Below are 14037 nucleotides of genomic sequence, written 5' to 3' on the forward strand. Positions count from 1 at the left end.
GACTATAGAACTGAGGCTACCAGAGAGGGTGTGGGAGAGGAGAGAACACAGTGGAGGGGTAAACACAATGGACTATGGTAGAGGACTAAGGTTGTTTGGGTGTGGGTGTGGTGCAGTAACAACACCTGCATGGGGAGATGCATACCTCTAAATAACAAGCAACATTGTTGGTCTCAATTTAAAATAAAAGAAAAAAAGACAGCCAGTGAAGAGTGATCTGGAGTTAATAAACAATAAATTGCTAACTGGCATAACTCATTCAAAAAAAAAAAAAATAGAGACAGCATTCGGGTATACATTCAAGTTTCTGACTCCATATTGGCTATTTTCTCCATACTTTGGAGAAAGGTTTTCAGTCTCATAGATATAGAATATACTCAACAAAAATATATTGTCATCCTTCATTATATATTTTGAAAGAACTGCTGCTTATGTAGGTAGAGATCAGATTACTACTGGTTCCACTGTCTAACATCCATATTGGATTAAAATTGTGTTGTGAGGCAACTCCTTAAATTTAGGCATAAAGAGAGATCTATTAAAAGGGTATTAATGTGTCTCAGGTAATCCCAAGATTTTAACAACCAAGGTAGAACTCGGTATCTGTAAGGCAGAATTGGTGGATCTTTCCTTTACCACAGTGGCAATAATATGAACTTGTTTCATTGAAACCCAGTGTCTCTGGCTGTTGATAAAACTGTAAATTCCTGGGAGAGAGAGTTGAATGGGTAATGGAGTCTGGCATCCATCCCCTGTCAATTATCTGTGGCCATACCTTGGGTCTTTTAGGCAATGTTATGAGACCTATCCTTTATGGAACACGTGCATTTTCCAGGGAAAAAATGATAGCGAGTCAGGCCATCAACCTAGGGGTGTCTACTACACTCTCTCATAGTTTTCTATGTTCTCCTTAAGGAACTTGGGGTTCCTCATCTCTGAGCTGGCAAACTGGGGCCCCATGGAAAAACTATAACTCCATAAAGTATCCTAGAAGTAAGAGAAAGAAGACTCTTCTTGGACCATTGATAACATTGAAGAGAAAGCAATCCTAGAACCCAGGATAGATAAGAAGGGAAATAATAGGTTCTGGTGTATTTTTATAGATAAAAATAAAGGGATTTTTTTTTTTATTTCCAGGAGAAATTTTTCATCTTTAGAGAAGAAAGACGGCTTATATTTAATGGGGGGGGGGCTATAAATAAGGACTTAACAATGCATTTCCTAAGGCTGGGGACATCCAGTCATTATATATTGTTTGGACATCTAATGTATGGGCAAGGATATAGAATAATGAAACTTTCAATTTCTTCCCAATTTATGGTTTTAAAGTTATATATTTTCCTCTTATGAGACAATTAAATGGGACTATAGTCCCAACCCAAAATGTTCAAATTAGTAGTTCAGAATAGAAATCCCTTTTTATCACTATTTCAAGGCCCTATAATCATGAAATCATTCATTGAAGATGGCAAGAGATATACACACGGCAGGCAAGCCATGTTTATTCAACACCAAGTTATTTATATGGATTAATCCCATAGTAGAAGTCAGGAAATTGAAAATCTTAGCTAAATTTAAGCACAATTCTCCAGAGGCATGCATTGCTAGAGGGAGAAATAACATTTTTAAACAGTTTCTGATAAAAGGGTTAGTAGTTAATACGATTTGTATTCTAAAGCAGTCCTCTGAGGCTCAGCATAGACAAATCATTGATTTTTACATTTATCTTTCTTGGGACTTCTGTAGTCACTTCAAGGTGCCTTCCTGTAATCCACTCATACCAGAGAATGTTTTCAAGGATATTCTAAATAATTAACCTTCTCACATTGGAGTTCAAGTATCTCTCTGTGATAAAGCTCTTGAACCCCTCAAAAACATAATTATAGACATACCCTTGAGAATAGGGATACATTGAGTTCTCAAAAGGAGGGTGGATATTAAAGCCAATATAACAGCAATTATTTATTATGAATTTTCTCTGTCACCCACATTGGAGTATGTCAGTGAAATATAACTCTGCTTAAAGAAATCTATGTAATTTTGGATTTTACTCTTTTTCCCTCTCAGTCTTGAATTTATTATAGTATTTCAAAGTCAAAGTCAGAAAAACTGATTCGACTTCCCTTTTTCTTTTCTCTCACTACTGATTCAGTATCACATCTAAAGTGACTTCTTTCACATAGATCAATAAAAAATTGTTTTTAGAAAGGAAGTAATCCAACAATTAAAAATAATAAAAAGGAATGCTAGTAAAATAATAAATCTTTTAACTGGGGCAAATATAAATATTATAGGTATAATGAGTCTTAAAAATTGTGATTTTTATAAACAAATGAGACTACATAAAACTAAAAATCTTCTCCATATGGAGTGGGAGAAGACATTTGCACATCAAATGTGCAACAGTACAATAATTTCCAAAATAAACACATAATTGAGAAAACTCAACAATGAAAGAACAAACAACCCAATTTAAAAAGGCAGAAGAGTTGAATACACGCTTCTCTAAGAAAACATACAGATGATGACCAGCAGGCTCATGAAAAGATATTCACCATCTCTTATTATTAGGAAAATATAAATCAAAACAACAATGAGATATCACCTCACATCTGTGAAAATGATTATCCAAAAAATAAGAAACAAGTATTAGAGAGGATGTGGAGAGAAGGGAACACTTATAAATTATTGGTGGAATGAAAATCAGTGCAGTCATTATGGGAAGCATATGGAGATGGTCAAAAAATTAAAAATAGAAATCTCATATGATTCAGTCATCTAACTTCCAGGTATTTACATGAAAAATACAAAACCAGTAATTTTAATAGATATATATGTAACCCTATGTGTACTGAACTAGAAACAACCAAAGTGCTCACTGACTGAAAATATATAAAGAACATTCTCTGTCTCTCTCTCTCTCTCTCTCTCTCTCTCTCTCTCTCTTTCACACCCACACACCCACACACCCACTCACACGAGGAATATTACTCGCCTCTTAGGAAGAAAGATGAAATCCTGCCATTTGCAAGGACATGGATGAACCTAAAGGGTGTTATGCTTCGTGAAATAAAGTTAGATGGAAAAAGATAATCACAGTATGAATCCAATCATATGTGGTATACAGAGAAAACAAGCAAACAGATTAACTAAATAAAACAAAAATAAACTTTTGGGTGATGAGGCCAATTAGTAGTTACTGGATTGGAAAGGGGAATGAGAGTGGGTGAATCAGAATAATGGGGACAAATGTATGGTGAAGGATAGAATTGAACTTAAAGTGGGGAACTTAATGCAGTAACACACAAGTTAATTTTCAATAACACATACTTGAACCTTATATAATGTCATAATGTAATGTTACTAAAATTTAAAAAAAATTAAAAATTGATTTAAGTATATGAAAAGAGAAATTTTCAGCACTTGAAATTATGCCAAATAACAAACAGCTCCATGAAAATGTTCTCCATAAAGTCATTCTGACCTCAATCGAGCATATGCCACCAGTGTGTTAATGCATGACTTCTAAAATACAAAATGAAGATCGTTACATTCTTATTCTCAACAAATAAATTATTCTAGTAGTTGGAAGATTTTTCTAAAATCTCTTTCTAAGTCCTCCCTGGTGGCCGAGGGATTAAGTGTCAGCACTGTCACCTCTGTGGCCTGACTTTGATCCCCAACCAGGGAGCTAACACACATGGCTCAGCAGACCTCTCATGTCTTTCCCGCTGCTCCCCTCAGCAGTATATTTCTATAGCTCTACCTGTTCTGCTCCCCACTCTGTCTCTGCTGAATCCTCTCACCTCCCCACACCTCTGACCTATATACCAGTTCTTCTATGCAAAAATAAAATGAAATAAAAAGTTTTTAAAAATAAAAAAAATATCTTTCTACTAGAGTCATTAAAAAGATCATTCTAATAGAAGTACACCATCCTGTGGGAATAACTTTAATATCCTCTACTTCTAGCACTAGCCTATGAAACACTGTGACAAATAACATTTTCAAATTATGTATTTTGTCCAAAGTTTTTCAGAGTTTTTTAAAGTTTAATATTTTACTGTAGAAAATTGATTGCCATACTCCTATTTATGGATGAACATAGATGCTTATGCATTTGGTTCTTAGCTATAAATCATCTAATACCATTGAATGCAACCATTATCCTCAAAATCTTTCAATGGTCTCTAAAGTATTTCTACATGATATCAAAATTTTTTTCATGTCTGCAAAATCCCACTTTTCAGGCCTCTACTATCACTTACACCTCATCTCTCACCTCATTGCACCAATTTAATCCTTATTCTCTTCTCTCCCAATTCTGGTTTCTTACTGGGCTCCAGAGCCTTTGCTCATTCTTTCCTCTTTTATGACATGTTTTTTTCACTAAGATAGTCAAACGACTTTCTCTCTTCAAGTCCCTGTTCTAAAGTGATCATTTTCTCTTAAAAAAAAAAATTATACACATGCACACACAGTCCTCCAGTGTATTTTCCCTATCCTACCTTTGTCATTTTTTTATTTGTTTTTATAGTAATTGTCCCCCCTGACATGTTTATATGTCTATTTTGTCTTCTATCCATAGAAAATATATTCAATTAGGGAATCATTTCGTTTTATTAATTGTGTATATCCAATATATAATGTACCATCTAGCACTCAATCATTGCTATATAATTATTTTTGGATAAATAAAACATATTGCTTTTCACATTTGATTTTATAGCATCAAAACTGAATAAAATTCTGCTTTAAGAGTCCTCAACGCACCTATAATTATTTCTATTTTATCACAGTACTTTTTTAAACTGCTATCTCTAAAAAGATAAAAAAGAAATATCAAAATCTGGAAAATGTTGTCATCATGGCCATCTATAGTAGACTAACTTAAATATCAATATGTAGATCAAAGTAACAAGAAAAAAAGAACATTGGAAATGATCTCACAGACAATGGCTGCTCTCCCCAGTAACCAGCCCCTTCCAAAATCACAACAGAGAAAGGAAAGCTGGGAGAGCAGGAGGAAGGGAACTTTTAAACTAGGCATGTAGTGTTAAGGTTAACAGTTTTCTGGTTCCTTGTTGGGTGTATTGTCTCTGACTCATATCACTCAATTTTAAATCCTCTGTGTAGAAGCATTCAAAGGGCAATTCAGGAAATATGCAGTCTTTCCATATGTGATCATTATAAATAAAAGAAGTTATGACTGTTTATGGGAAATCCAACCACTGTGCAATGACTGAACACAATAATCAATTCCTTTCCAGGAATATAATCTTGCACAAGAAACATTCTTCTTCAACATGCACAAATTATAGTTTAATTTCTTACACATTTGATCTTTACTCATTTGTGCTAGTACTTCTAATGGACAGCATATATTACTCACATATATCATTAGCTAAAATCTAATTGAGACCCACTTGCTAATCACAACCCTAGCAAATCTTACTTTACTTATATTCTAGTAAACAAAAAAAAAAAAAAAACTTCAGCACCATAGTTTAAATTTATGTTCCAATGGACATCTGAAAGTCTGCATCGATTGTTGAAATAGTGAAAGACTAATGCTTTCTGCAATGGATGATTCTACTCAAACTGATGATCAATAAATTGACCAAGTGGTATCTGGATACTAGATGCAGTGAGTCTACACTGCATTAAGAGGACAACTTTATCTGTGAATGAATCCTAGTTACCAAGAATCTAGACATGGTTTATTATTTCTAGAAAATAAAGCACATGATTTAATAAAGAAGTAAAGTAATTGTTAGTAGTGGTGAGAGATATGAAAATGGGGGGAAGCAAGTTGCTAAGAAACTAAGCAGAATGAGAATGGAAGCTGAGACCCTAATCCAGACGAGTGGTTAGGGATGAGTTTCCTGAAAAGGTAATCCACAGATGAAGTCCAGAATAATTCAAAGGAATCAGTCATGAGAACTAAAGGAATAAGAGTGGTCCATATATACGCTAAATTCCAGAGCCTGGGAATAAACTGGCATATCTAAAAGCAGACAAGAATGTCAGGAAACATCATGAGCAAGAGGGAGAGGGGGCAGGGCAGAAGGGATTTGTCATACAGAGCATGATTCTGAGTCCAGTAAAACACTATGACATTATAAATAGCAGGTCATGAACAGATTTGTGTTCTATGAGTATCACTCTGGCTGCTATAGAAGAATGGAGTGAAGAGAAACAAGAGTAGATGCAGAGATGCTGCTGCCCCAGGAAGAGAGATCACCCTGAAGGAATGCATGTCACCAACATTTAAGAAAGATGGTTACATTGGAGACAAATGTGGAAGAAAGAATTGACAGATGGAATTGATAGATTGGACGTGAGATATTAGGGAAAGAGAAATCAAGGATGGCACATATTTCAGACTTGGGCAACAGAGAGGATGATGGGAATATATTACTAAAAGGAGAAAACTGTTTTGGTGAGGAGTCTGAAAGAAATGAGAACACAGGTAGTAGGTAAAATAAAGAGGCTTAAAAATATATATATATTTGAAACTGATGAAGGCTCTAAGCATGGCTGCTAGCAGACAATTTGATTGGTCAAGCAATCATACAGCGGAGTGACTAGGGCTAAGAATCAAAATCTCTTTGGTCATGTAACCCGACACACAGGATACATTTGGGAGAAGGCAGGAAGGTGGTGTATCAAAAGCGTAACACTTGTGGGTGATGCTTTCTGAAATGGAAGTCATACACTGAATATACCAGTGTAGGGTAAAGAAAATGTCAGGCTTTTCTGCCCTCCCGCCATCAGGATAGATGACGGATCCTTGCGGTCCTGACTGCATGCCTGATGGCGGGCACCTGGAGTAGGGTGTGGGCAGATGTAGATGGGATTCACCTGGGCTAAGACTGTGCTTTTTAAGGGCGGTGTCACGGGGACGCCAGCAAAATGAACAGAAGAAGCCGAGAAGCAGCAGAAACCTAAAGAGAAGCCGAAAGAGAAGCAGCCCGAAGCAGAAGCAGAGAACACTAGAGAGCCCAGATAGAGTGAAGATTTGCTGGGGGCTGGGAGGACTGCCAGCCTCCCAGCGCCCCCAGCACCCCTGCCTGCCATATGCCTGGTGAACCCCAATAAAAGACCTGCAAAAAAACCACTGAGGACTCTGATTCCTCCTTTACCCGGTCTGCATGTGATCAGAAAACCTGCCCTGTGTCCAGTCCTGCCCCTACAACCAGTGACTTCCTTCTTTCTCTCTAATCAGTAAAACTAAAGGAGAGTCCACCTGAATGAGTAAAAACCTAAAACACCCCTCTCTGCCTCCCTCCCTCCTTCCCTAATCTCATCCCTATTTTCCTCCCATCCTCACACCATCCATTTATTGCTATACTTAGTTCAGTAGTAAAATAATCTACAAATTGGTTTTAAGGAATTTATAAGTGAACAGATTTTACTCATCTACAACCTTTTTTCAATATGAAGTTATGAAACCTAATTTGTTAAACAGCTTAACAATATCCACAGCCCTTGGACCAACTTGAAACCTAATTTGTTAAGGGAAAAACATGGCCACAGGTGAGCTTACTAGTACCCCCTATGCTGTAGTGGAGGACACAAGCCCAGCCAACAATAATGTCATACTTTCCTCCTTTATGTCATTTTTCCTTGTGAACATACCTCCCTTCCCATCAAGGAAAGGTGGCAGTGGTATAGGGTAAATTTTAAATATCCTGGATGCTCCACCAGCATCATTATTTCTGAGAAAGTTCAATTTCTTTGTTTAGTGTCAAATTGTACCTGTCAGATGGTTGCCAACTTTGCTAATTGACTTCAAGAATTTAATAAATAAGACACTCACTATATATCATTTACTGTCCTTTTAGACTGTACTTTTAGTGAATATGAATACTCTGCTGATTCCATTTAACTTGTAACAGATCCGGGCACCTGCTTCTAGGCTGCAGCACATCTCAGCTGTGGAGTTCTTTAAATGCTTTAGCAATTGAAGTGCATCTTCACTATTGAATGGCATTCCTCATCTGTAAAGCCATTTACAAACTTTACTGATCAAGCTGTACATTTCTAAGTTGGAATTTAATCTACAGAGCCTTCTGCAAAATGAGCTGAATCCTTTACTAATCATGGGCAATGGCAGAATATTTGGTTTGCAATAATTTGCATTATTTGCTTATTACACCACTTGGTTCCTGATGCAGACTGCTGTGCAGTGTTGCTGGAGCTGGGAAATCACTCTACATACACATCATCCTACTCCCGAAATGAGAGTTTTTTGGTTGCGGATGAAATGTCTTCCTAATGTGAGAATCTTACCATTCACACACATCCTCTCTCTATATCCACGTGATGGCATAGAGTGAGTCCTGCCTAGGCATCTCTTCATAAACCTCTCTGAAGTTATGATGTTTCAAAACATTAAACCAAAATCAACGTTAATTTGCAACAGACACTGTATGATTCCCCTCTGTTGAGCCCAGCAAACATTGTTTGGTTTATGTAGAAATCATACATCCATCATGCTTACTCTGGAAACTGCAGTAGATTAAGCAGTATGATAATGTAGAATTACTGTAATCAGACTTATTTTAAATATTTTAATCAATACCATTATATAAATCTTCCTCAAAAAAATGGTTTTCTATTAACTAAAATATACAGTAAATAATTCAAATATCCACAGAGAAAAGAAAAAAACACTTCTAGAAAGGTATTGTATTCATATCCATTAGTATCTAAACCAACTATCTAGACTTGTCAGGTAAGATCAATATACTTGCTTCAGGTTTGCATCACAGAATAGCAAGAGGGCTTTTGACTGGATAAGATAATACCTAGAGTTTAATCCTAGTGTATCAGAAGATAAAGTACTCAATTGTCCAAGAGATTATAAAATTTATGTTTTAGTACCTTGTAGACATTAACCACAAAGACATTAGACCAGATAAGGGAATGTGTGCAGTCTTGAGAACAAAAATATAAGAGTCACTCATTTATGCTTGTTGAAGATTTTTCTCAAGAAAGCACATAAAAATGACTAAGGTCGCCTACCATATGCAGACAAGAAAATATATAGCCCATCCATAAAGTCAGGAAATATGTTCTATGTTATCAAATTTACTCCTTGATCCATAAATTATATGCAAGGAAGATTAAATAATTCCAACATGACCAAATTTATTAAATATAAAATATACATAAATCTTTACCTTTTTTCAGTCTCCACATTTGTTCAGAAAAAATCAGAACCACCAATAATTGCCCCATAGATGGCTCCTTTGCATACATATTCCAATTTGTCTATTGAGAATCAAATGTTCTAGAAATCAATTAAATTAAATTTTCATCTTTGGGGCCTGTAGCATCTAACATAATACAGGCATAGCTATTTCAAAAAAACAGTTGTTCAAAGTTTATTTACATATTTTTCCTTTTTTGAAGTAAATCAATCCTGGGCAGATTTCACTGTGTTCAGGACACCCTACTGATTTTGAAAGCTGCTTCTCAGGGACCCTGCTTGGAGTATTCCAAGAATCTGCCAGATGTCAAGGAGTAATTTCAAGAATGTACTCAAACTACTTATACTTAACCCTTCTTATGAAATAATCATTCATATATTTTGGTGAATGAGATATCTTCAAAACAGCGCTAGAAAAACTCTAGCAGTGACTTATTATTTATATGATTTCTAGATAATTTGTACAGTGGAAAAATGCTCACAGAAGCTCCTGTCCTACTATCAGATTTTTGCCAAAGATAATAGGGCAGCTCAAATTGAACTGGAGAGGTAGAGGAGTAAAAGCTGAAGCAAAGCCATTCCAAGTTTCAATATGTATGAATTTACAATTGAGTTCTTGCTGGTGTATAACATGTTTGCCTTTAAGTAACCACAGCTCTTCCTCAAATATATGTAACAAGTCAGTCTCTGGTCAATGTGGAGATCTGATGTTGGAATAATCTGAATGTCACTCTAGATTTTACCTAGAATGATCTCTAGATATTTTTAATATAAGCACTTACCCACAATTCCTTTGGACACCCCAAGATGGTGTGCAGCCTTGAACTAAAGACCTGCTCATTGTTTTCGATCCTATTCACTAATAAGAATGAAGAAAATAAGAACAGCCTGTGACAGTGCATGAGTTATACAAACTTATCCTGCTAAGATTGTAACTAGTAATTATTTATTGACAGGTTGGATGTAAGTTGAAAATGGAACCCTGTGTGGGAAAAACAAGGTGCTTGAGTAGGATATTTTTGTGTAAAATAGTCACTCATCACCACCCCTGCCACTAAAAAGAGGGTTCATATGTTGCTGTCTGGGAAGACATTGTCTCTGGGGAATCTGACAATAGCCAATGGGATCAACAAAGGAACTCACACATCACCGCTGGAAAATAACCTGGCAGATGACAAATAACTAAAAAACCCTTGTGTGAAAATGTACTGATAGTCATGTCAGCATTAGGTGAACCCCTAATATTAATGTCAGATGAGTCCCTACACTAGGGCTCAGAAACAGTGTTAAGAATATATCTTTGAAAATACCTGGAAAAGGTAAAAAAGAATAGTTAAATAATTCACAGATCAGAGAAAAATGATTCAAAATATGTGTTAGATCATCAAGCCAAAGTTAAATTCTAAACACTAATTCCAGGTCTTCATAAATTTCATGGCAGATTGAAAGGGTGTGTTTAGGATAGGAAGCTAGGGAAGCTGCCCCTAAAACAAAATATTGCCTATATGACTGAAGTTTGGGGAGTTTATACATCAAATAGGGCTTCCAAATGGCCTACAAGTTCCCAGTAATGTAAAGTTGACTATTGTCTCTTGGGTCCTGTCCACTGACTTAGAGCCAAAAATCTCAAAAGTTCTGTCCTCTGATATAATGGACAGCGATTGGGGTCAGACCCAGTATTCTTTCTGAGCATGTTTTCTAACAAAGGGGGTCAGGTAACAGTCCTCTAATGAGGAGGTTTAGGGTCACTAAGGTTAGTGAACAGAGGCTATCCAGATAGATGGATGATCCCTCACGACTTTTCTGACACTGCCTCCCTACCAATAGAAGGCAGAATAAGGGATATTAGATGCCATATACTTTGTCAACCACCACACTTTCACTCTTTCTAATATGTCTAATAGTGAATGCTTGATTTGGTTAAATCATCTAGCACTGTTAAGGGATATATTTAAAGGCTGCATTAATCCTTTGATTGTCTCAGTTCATATACAACAGGAATATGGAGGAAGAAGTAGGTTTTGCTAGCAACAACAAATGTTGGCGAGGGTGTGGAGAAAAAGGAACTCTCCTGCACTGCTGGTGGGAGTGCAAACTGGTCCAACCACTATGGAGAGCTGTGTGGAGATTTCTGGACCTACTAAGCATAGAGCTTCCATATGATCCAGCAATTCCACTCCTAGGTATTTACCCAAAGGACACAGAAACATCAATTCCAAAGAACACCTGCACCCCTATGTTTATAGCAGCACTATTTACAATAGCTAAGCGTTGGAAACAGCCCAAATGCCCAAAAATAGATGACTGGATCAAGAAGATGTGGTACATATACACCATGGAATATTACTCAGCATTCAAAAAAGATAAACACATGCAATTTGCAGCAACATGGACGGCGCAGGAAGGGATCATGTTCAGCGAAATAAGCCAGAAAGAAAAAGAAAGATACTGGATGGTCTCACTCATAGCAGGAATCTAGAAAACTTAAACAAGGGACAAGGAAAATGAATAACTATAAGAAAGTGAAAATCAAAATCAACAAAAAACTATGAACCAGAGACACTTTTTGGGGGATGGGGGGCGGGAGAGGAGGGATTGGGGTCAAAATGGGGGGGTTGCAATTGTATGGGGAATATAAAAATAAAATTTATTATATTAAAAAAATAAAAAAAAAAGAGCCATGCTCAAAATGAAAGAAAAAAAAAAAAAAAAAGAAGGTTTTGAAACATGAAGTGTACCACACACAGATTATGCACCTCCCCATATTTCCTCTTTCCTACTTGCTGCCTAAAATGCTACCACCTTATAGGAGGCTCACTTGACCAGCCAAATTTTGGCAAGCCTACAGGGAGTTTTCAATTACACTGGATAAAGGCCCATTGGGCTCCACCTTTGCCTTTACGAGCACGGTCAGCTAGATCAGTAGAGCAAATGCTTCCTCGTCTCCTAAATTACCTGCCCCACAAACTGAGGACACCCCACCTTATGCCTCATAACACAAAACCCTTGCTTTCTGCCCTCAGTAGTCCTCTCCACCACTGGAGATCAAGTGGAAACCTACTTGGTACCAATGAATGTGTATAGATTCACCCACCTAAGCCTGTGAGGCTACAAGCTGCATAAAGACTGGTGCGTCCTGGGGCTGCCCTACATGCTATGGTTTGTGCTATGAATGCAGCAAGGACTTATGGAATCAGTGACTTCTCGGATATCTGCCTGGAGAGGGTAGGTAAACCTACCTAGAAGAAGTTGTAAGAGCCCATTGTAGAAACTGATCAATGAAAGACAGGAGATTGAAAAATGTTAGGATAAAAGGATGAATTCTTTTTTTCTCCATGCTCACTTCTCATCCTTCCACTTCAGCCCAGTAGAGTGTTACAAAATGTAATAGTTTTATCCTGCTACCTGGAAGATGTCTCCTGAAACTGAGCAGCAAATGAAATTTGTTGTGACCCTGAGATCAGCTTGGTCCCACATCCACTTATTCTCACTGTCTTTCTTCCTCTACTTGTTTTCCTATTCTCCTTACTCTGCCTCCCCTATTCTGTACTCCACACAATAGTGTTAGCATGTAACTTTGCCTCAGGCTCTCTTATCCAGGAAAGCTGGGTTAATACTGGGAATTGGTACACATGAGATTGGTACACATTGAGTTTGAGGCTCCAGTAAAGCATCCCAGTGAAAATGGACAGCAAGTAAATAGATGTTGGAATCCAAAAGATCATTGATGTTATAGTGCAGAGTCATTAAAAAAAAAAACATATTGTAGAAGGGAAACTCTTCATTTAGGGTCTATGAAAAAATTAACATCCTTATTTTTCACTAACATTTAACTAAAGTTTCAGTTCTGAATGGCATAAGCAAACCACCATAGTATTAGCAGCACCTGTTATATTGTCAGCACTAGAAATCAAAGATATTTTCGTATCACCTTAGTGTTGTCACAGATAATTCATACAACCATCACTAATTTTAAATTATGGCAATTATTAGACTTCCTGGGAGATCCTAGTTAATAAGCTAACTGTTAAAATATCACAAAGTGATTCTAACACTTCAATGATTATATTTTGATATAATTTCTTTTTTAATTGTAGGCTTTTTGATGTTTAAATATGTTATTCTGAGAAGAGGGACCATGTGCATATTAGATTGCTAGGGATGTCATTAGAAGTATCACAATCTGAATGATTGTAAACAACAGAAATTTATTGCCTCACAGTTCCGACCATGGAAAAGTCCTTACCATGATTTTCCCCTAGCTTCTTGTGTTTTGCTGACAATCTTTGACATTACTTAGTGTGTAGAAACATCACCCCAATCTCCACTTTCACCTTCACAAGGCATTTTCCCTATGTGCATGTCTATCTCCAAAATTTTCTCTTTTTATAAGGAGGGACTGGATTATGGCTCCTCATAGTGCGTGGGTATAATTAGTGACCTCATTTTTATTATTTTTTTTTAAGATTTATTTTTTTATTTATACAAGCACTGGGTACAGTCAGAAGCGCAGGAGGGTGAGAGAATTCACCAGAGCCAGAGCGGGGAGCAGAGCAGGCAGAAGGACCTGCTGAGGGGAGCAGCGGGCGGCAGGAGAGGTCTGTGCGCGATGTGGGACTTTCGTCAATGGGCGGGGATAAAACTGGTGCTGCAGAGGCTGTGGGCAGCTTCGCAGCCCAGCACTCAACCATTGCACCACCAGGAGAGGCCCAATGACCTCATTTTTAATGTGATTATTTCTGGAAAGACCCTACCTCCAAACCAGGTCACATTCTGATGTATGGACTCCCAAATCCTTTATGGGGTGTGACACAAATCCA

This window comes from Talpa occidentalis, unplaced genomic scaffold (genome assembly GCF_014898055.3).
Source record: "Talpa occidentalis isolate TD23 unplaced genomic scaffold, MPIMG_talOcc4v2.1 talOcc4.3, whole genome shotgun sequence".
Classification (NCBI taxonomy): Eukaryota; Metazoa; Chordata; class Mammalia; order Eulipotyphla; family Talpidae; genus Talpa; species Talpa occidentalis.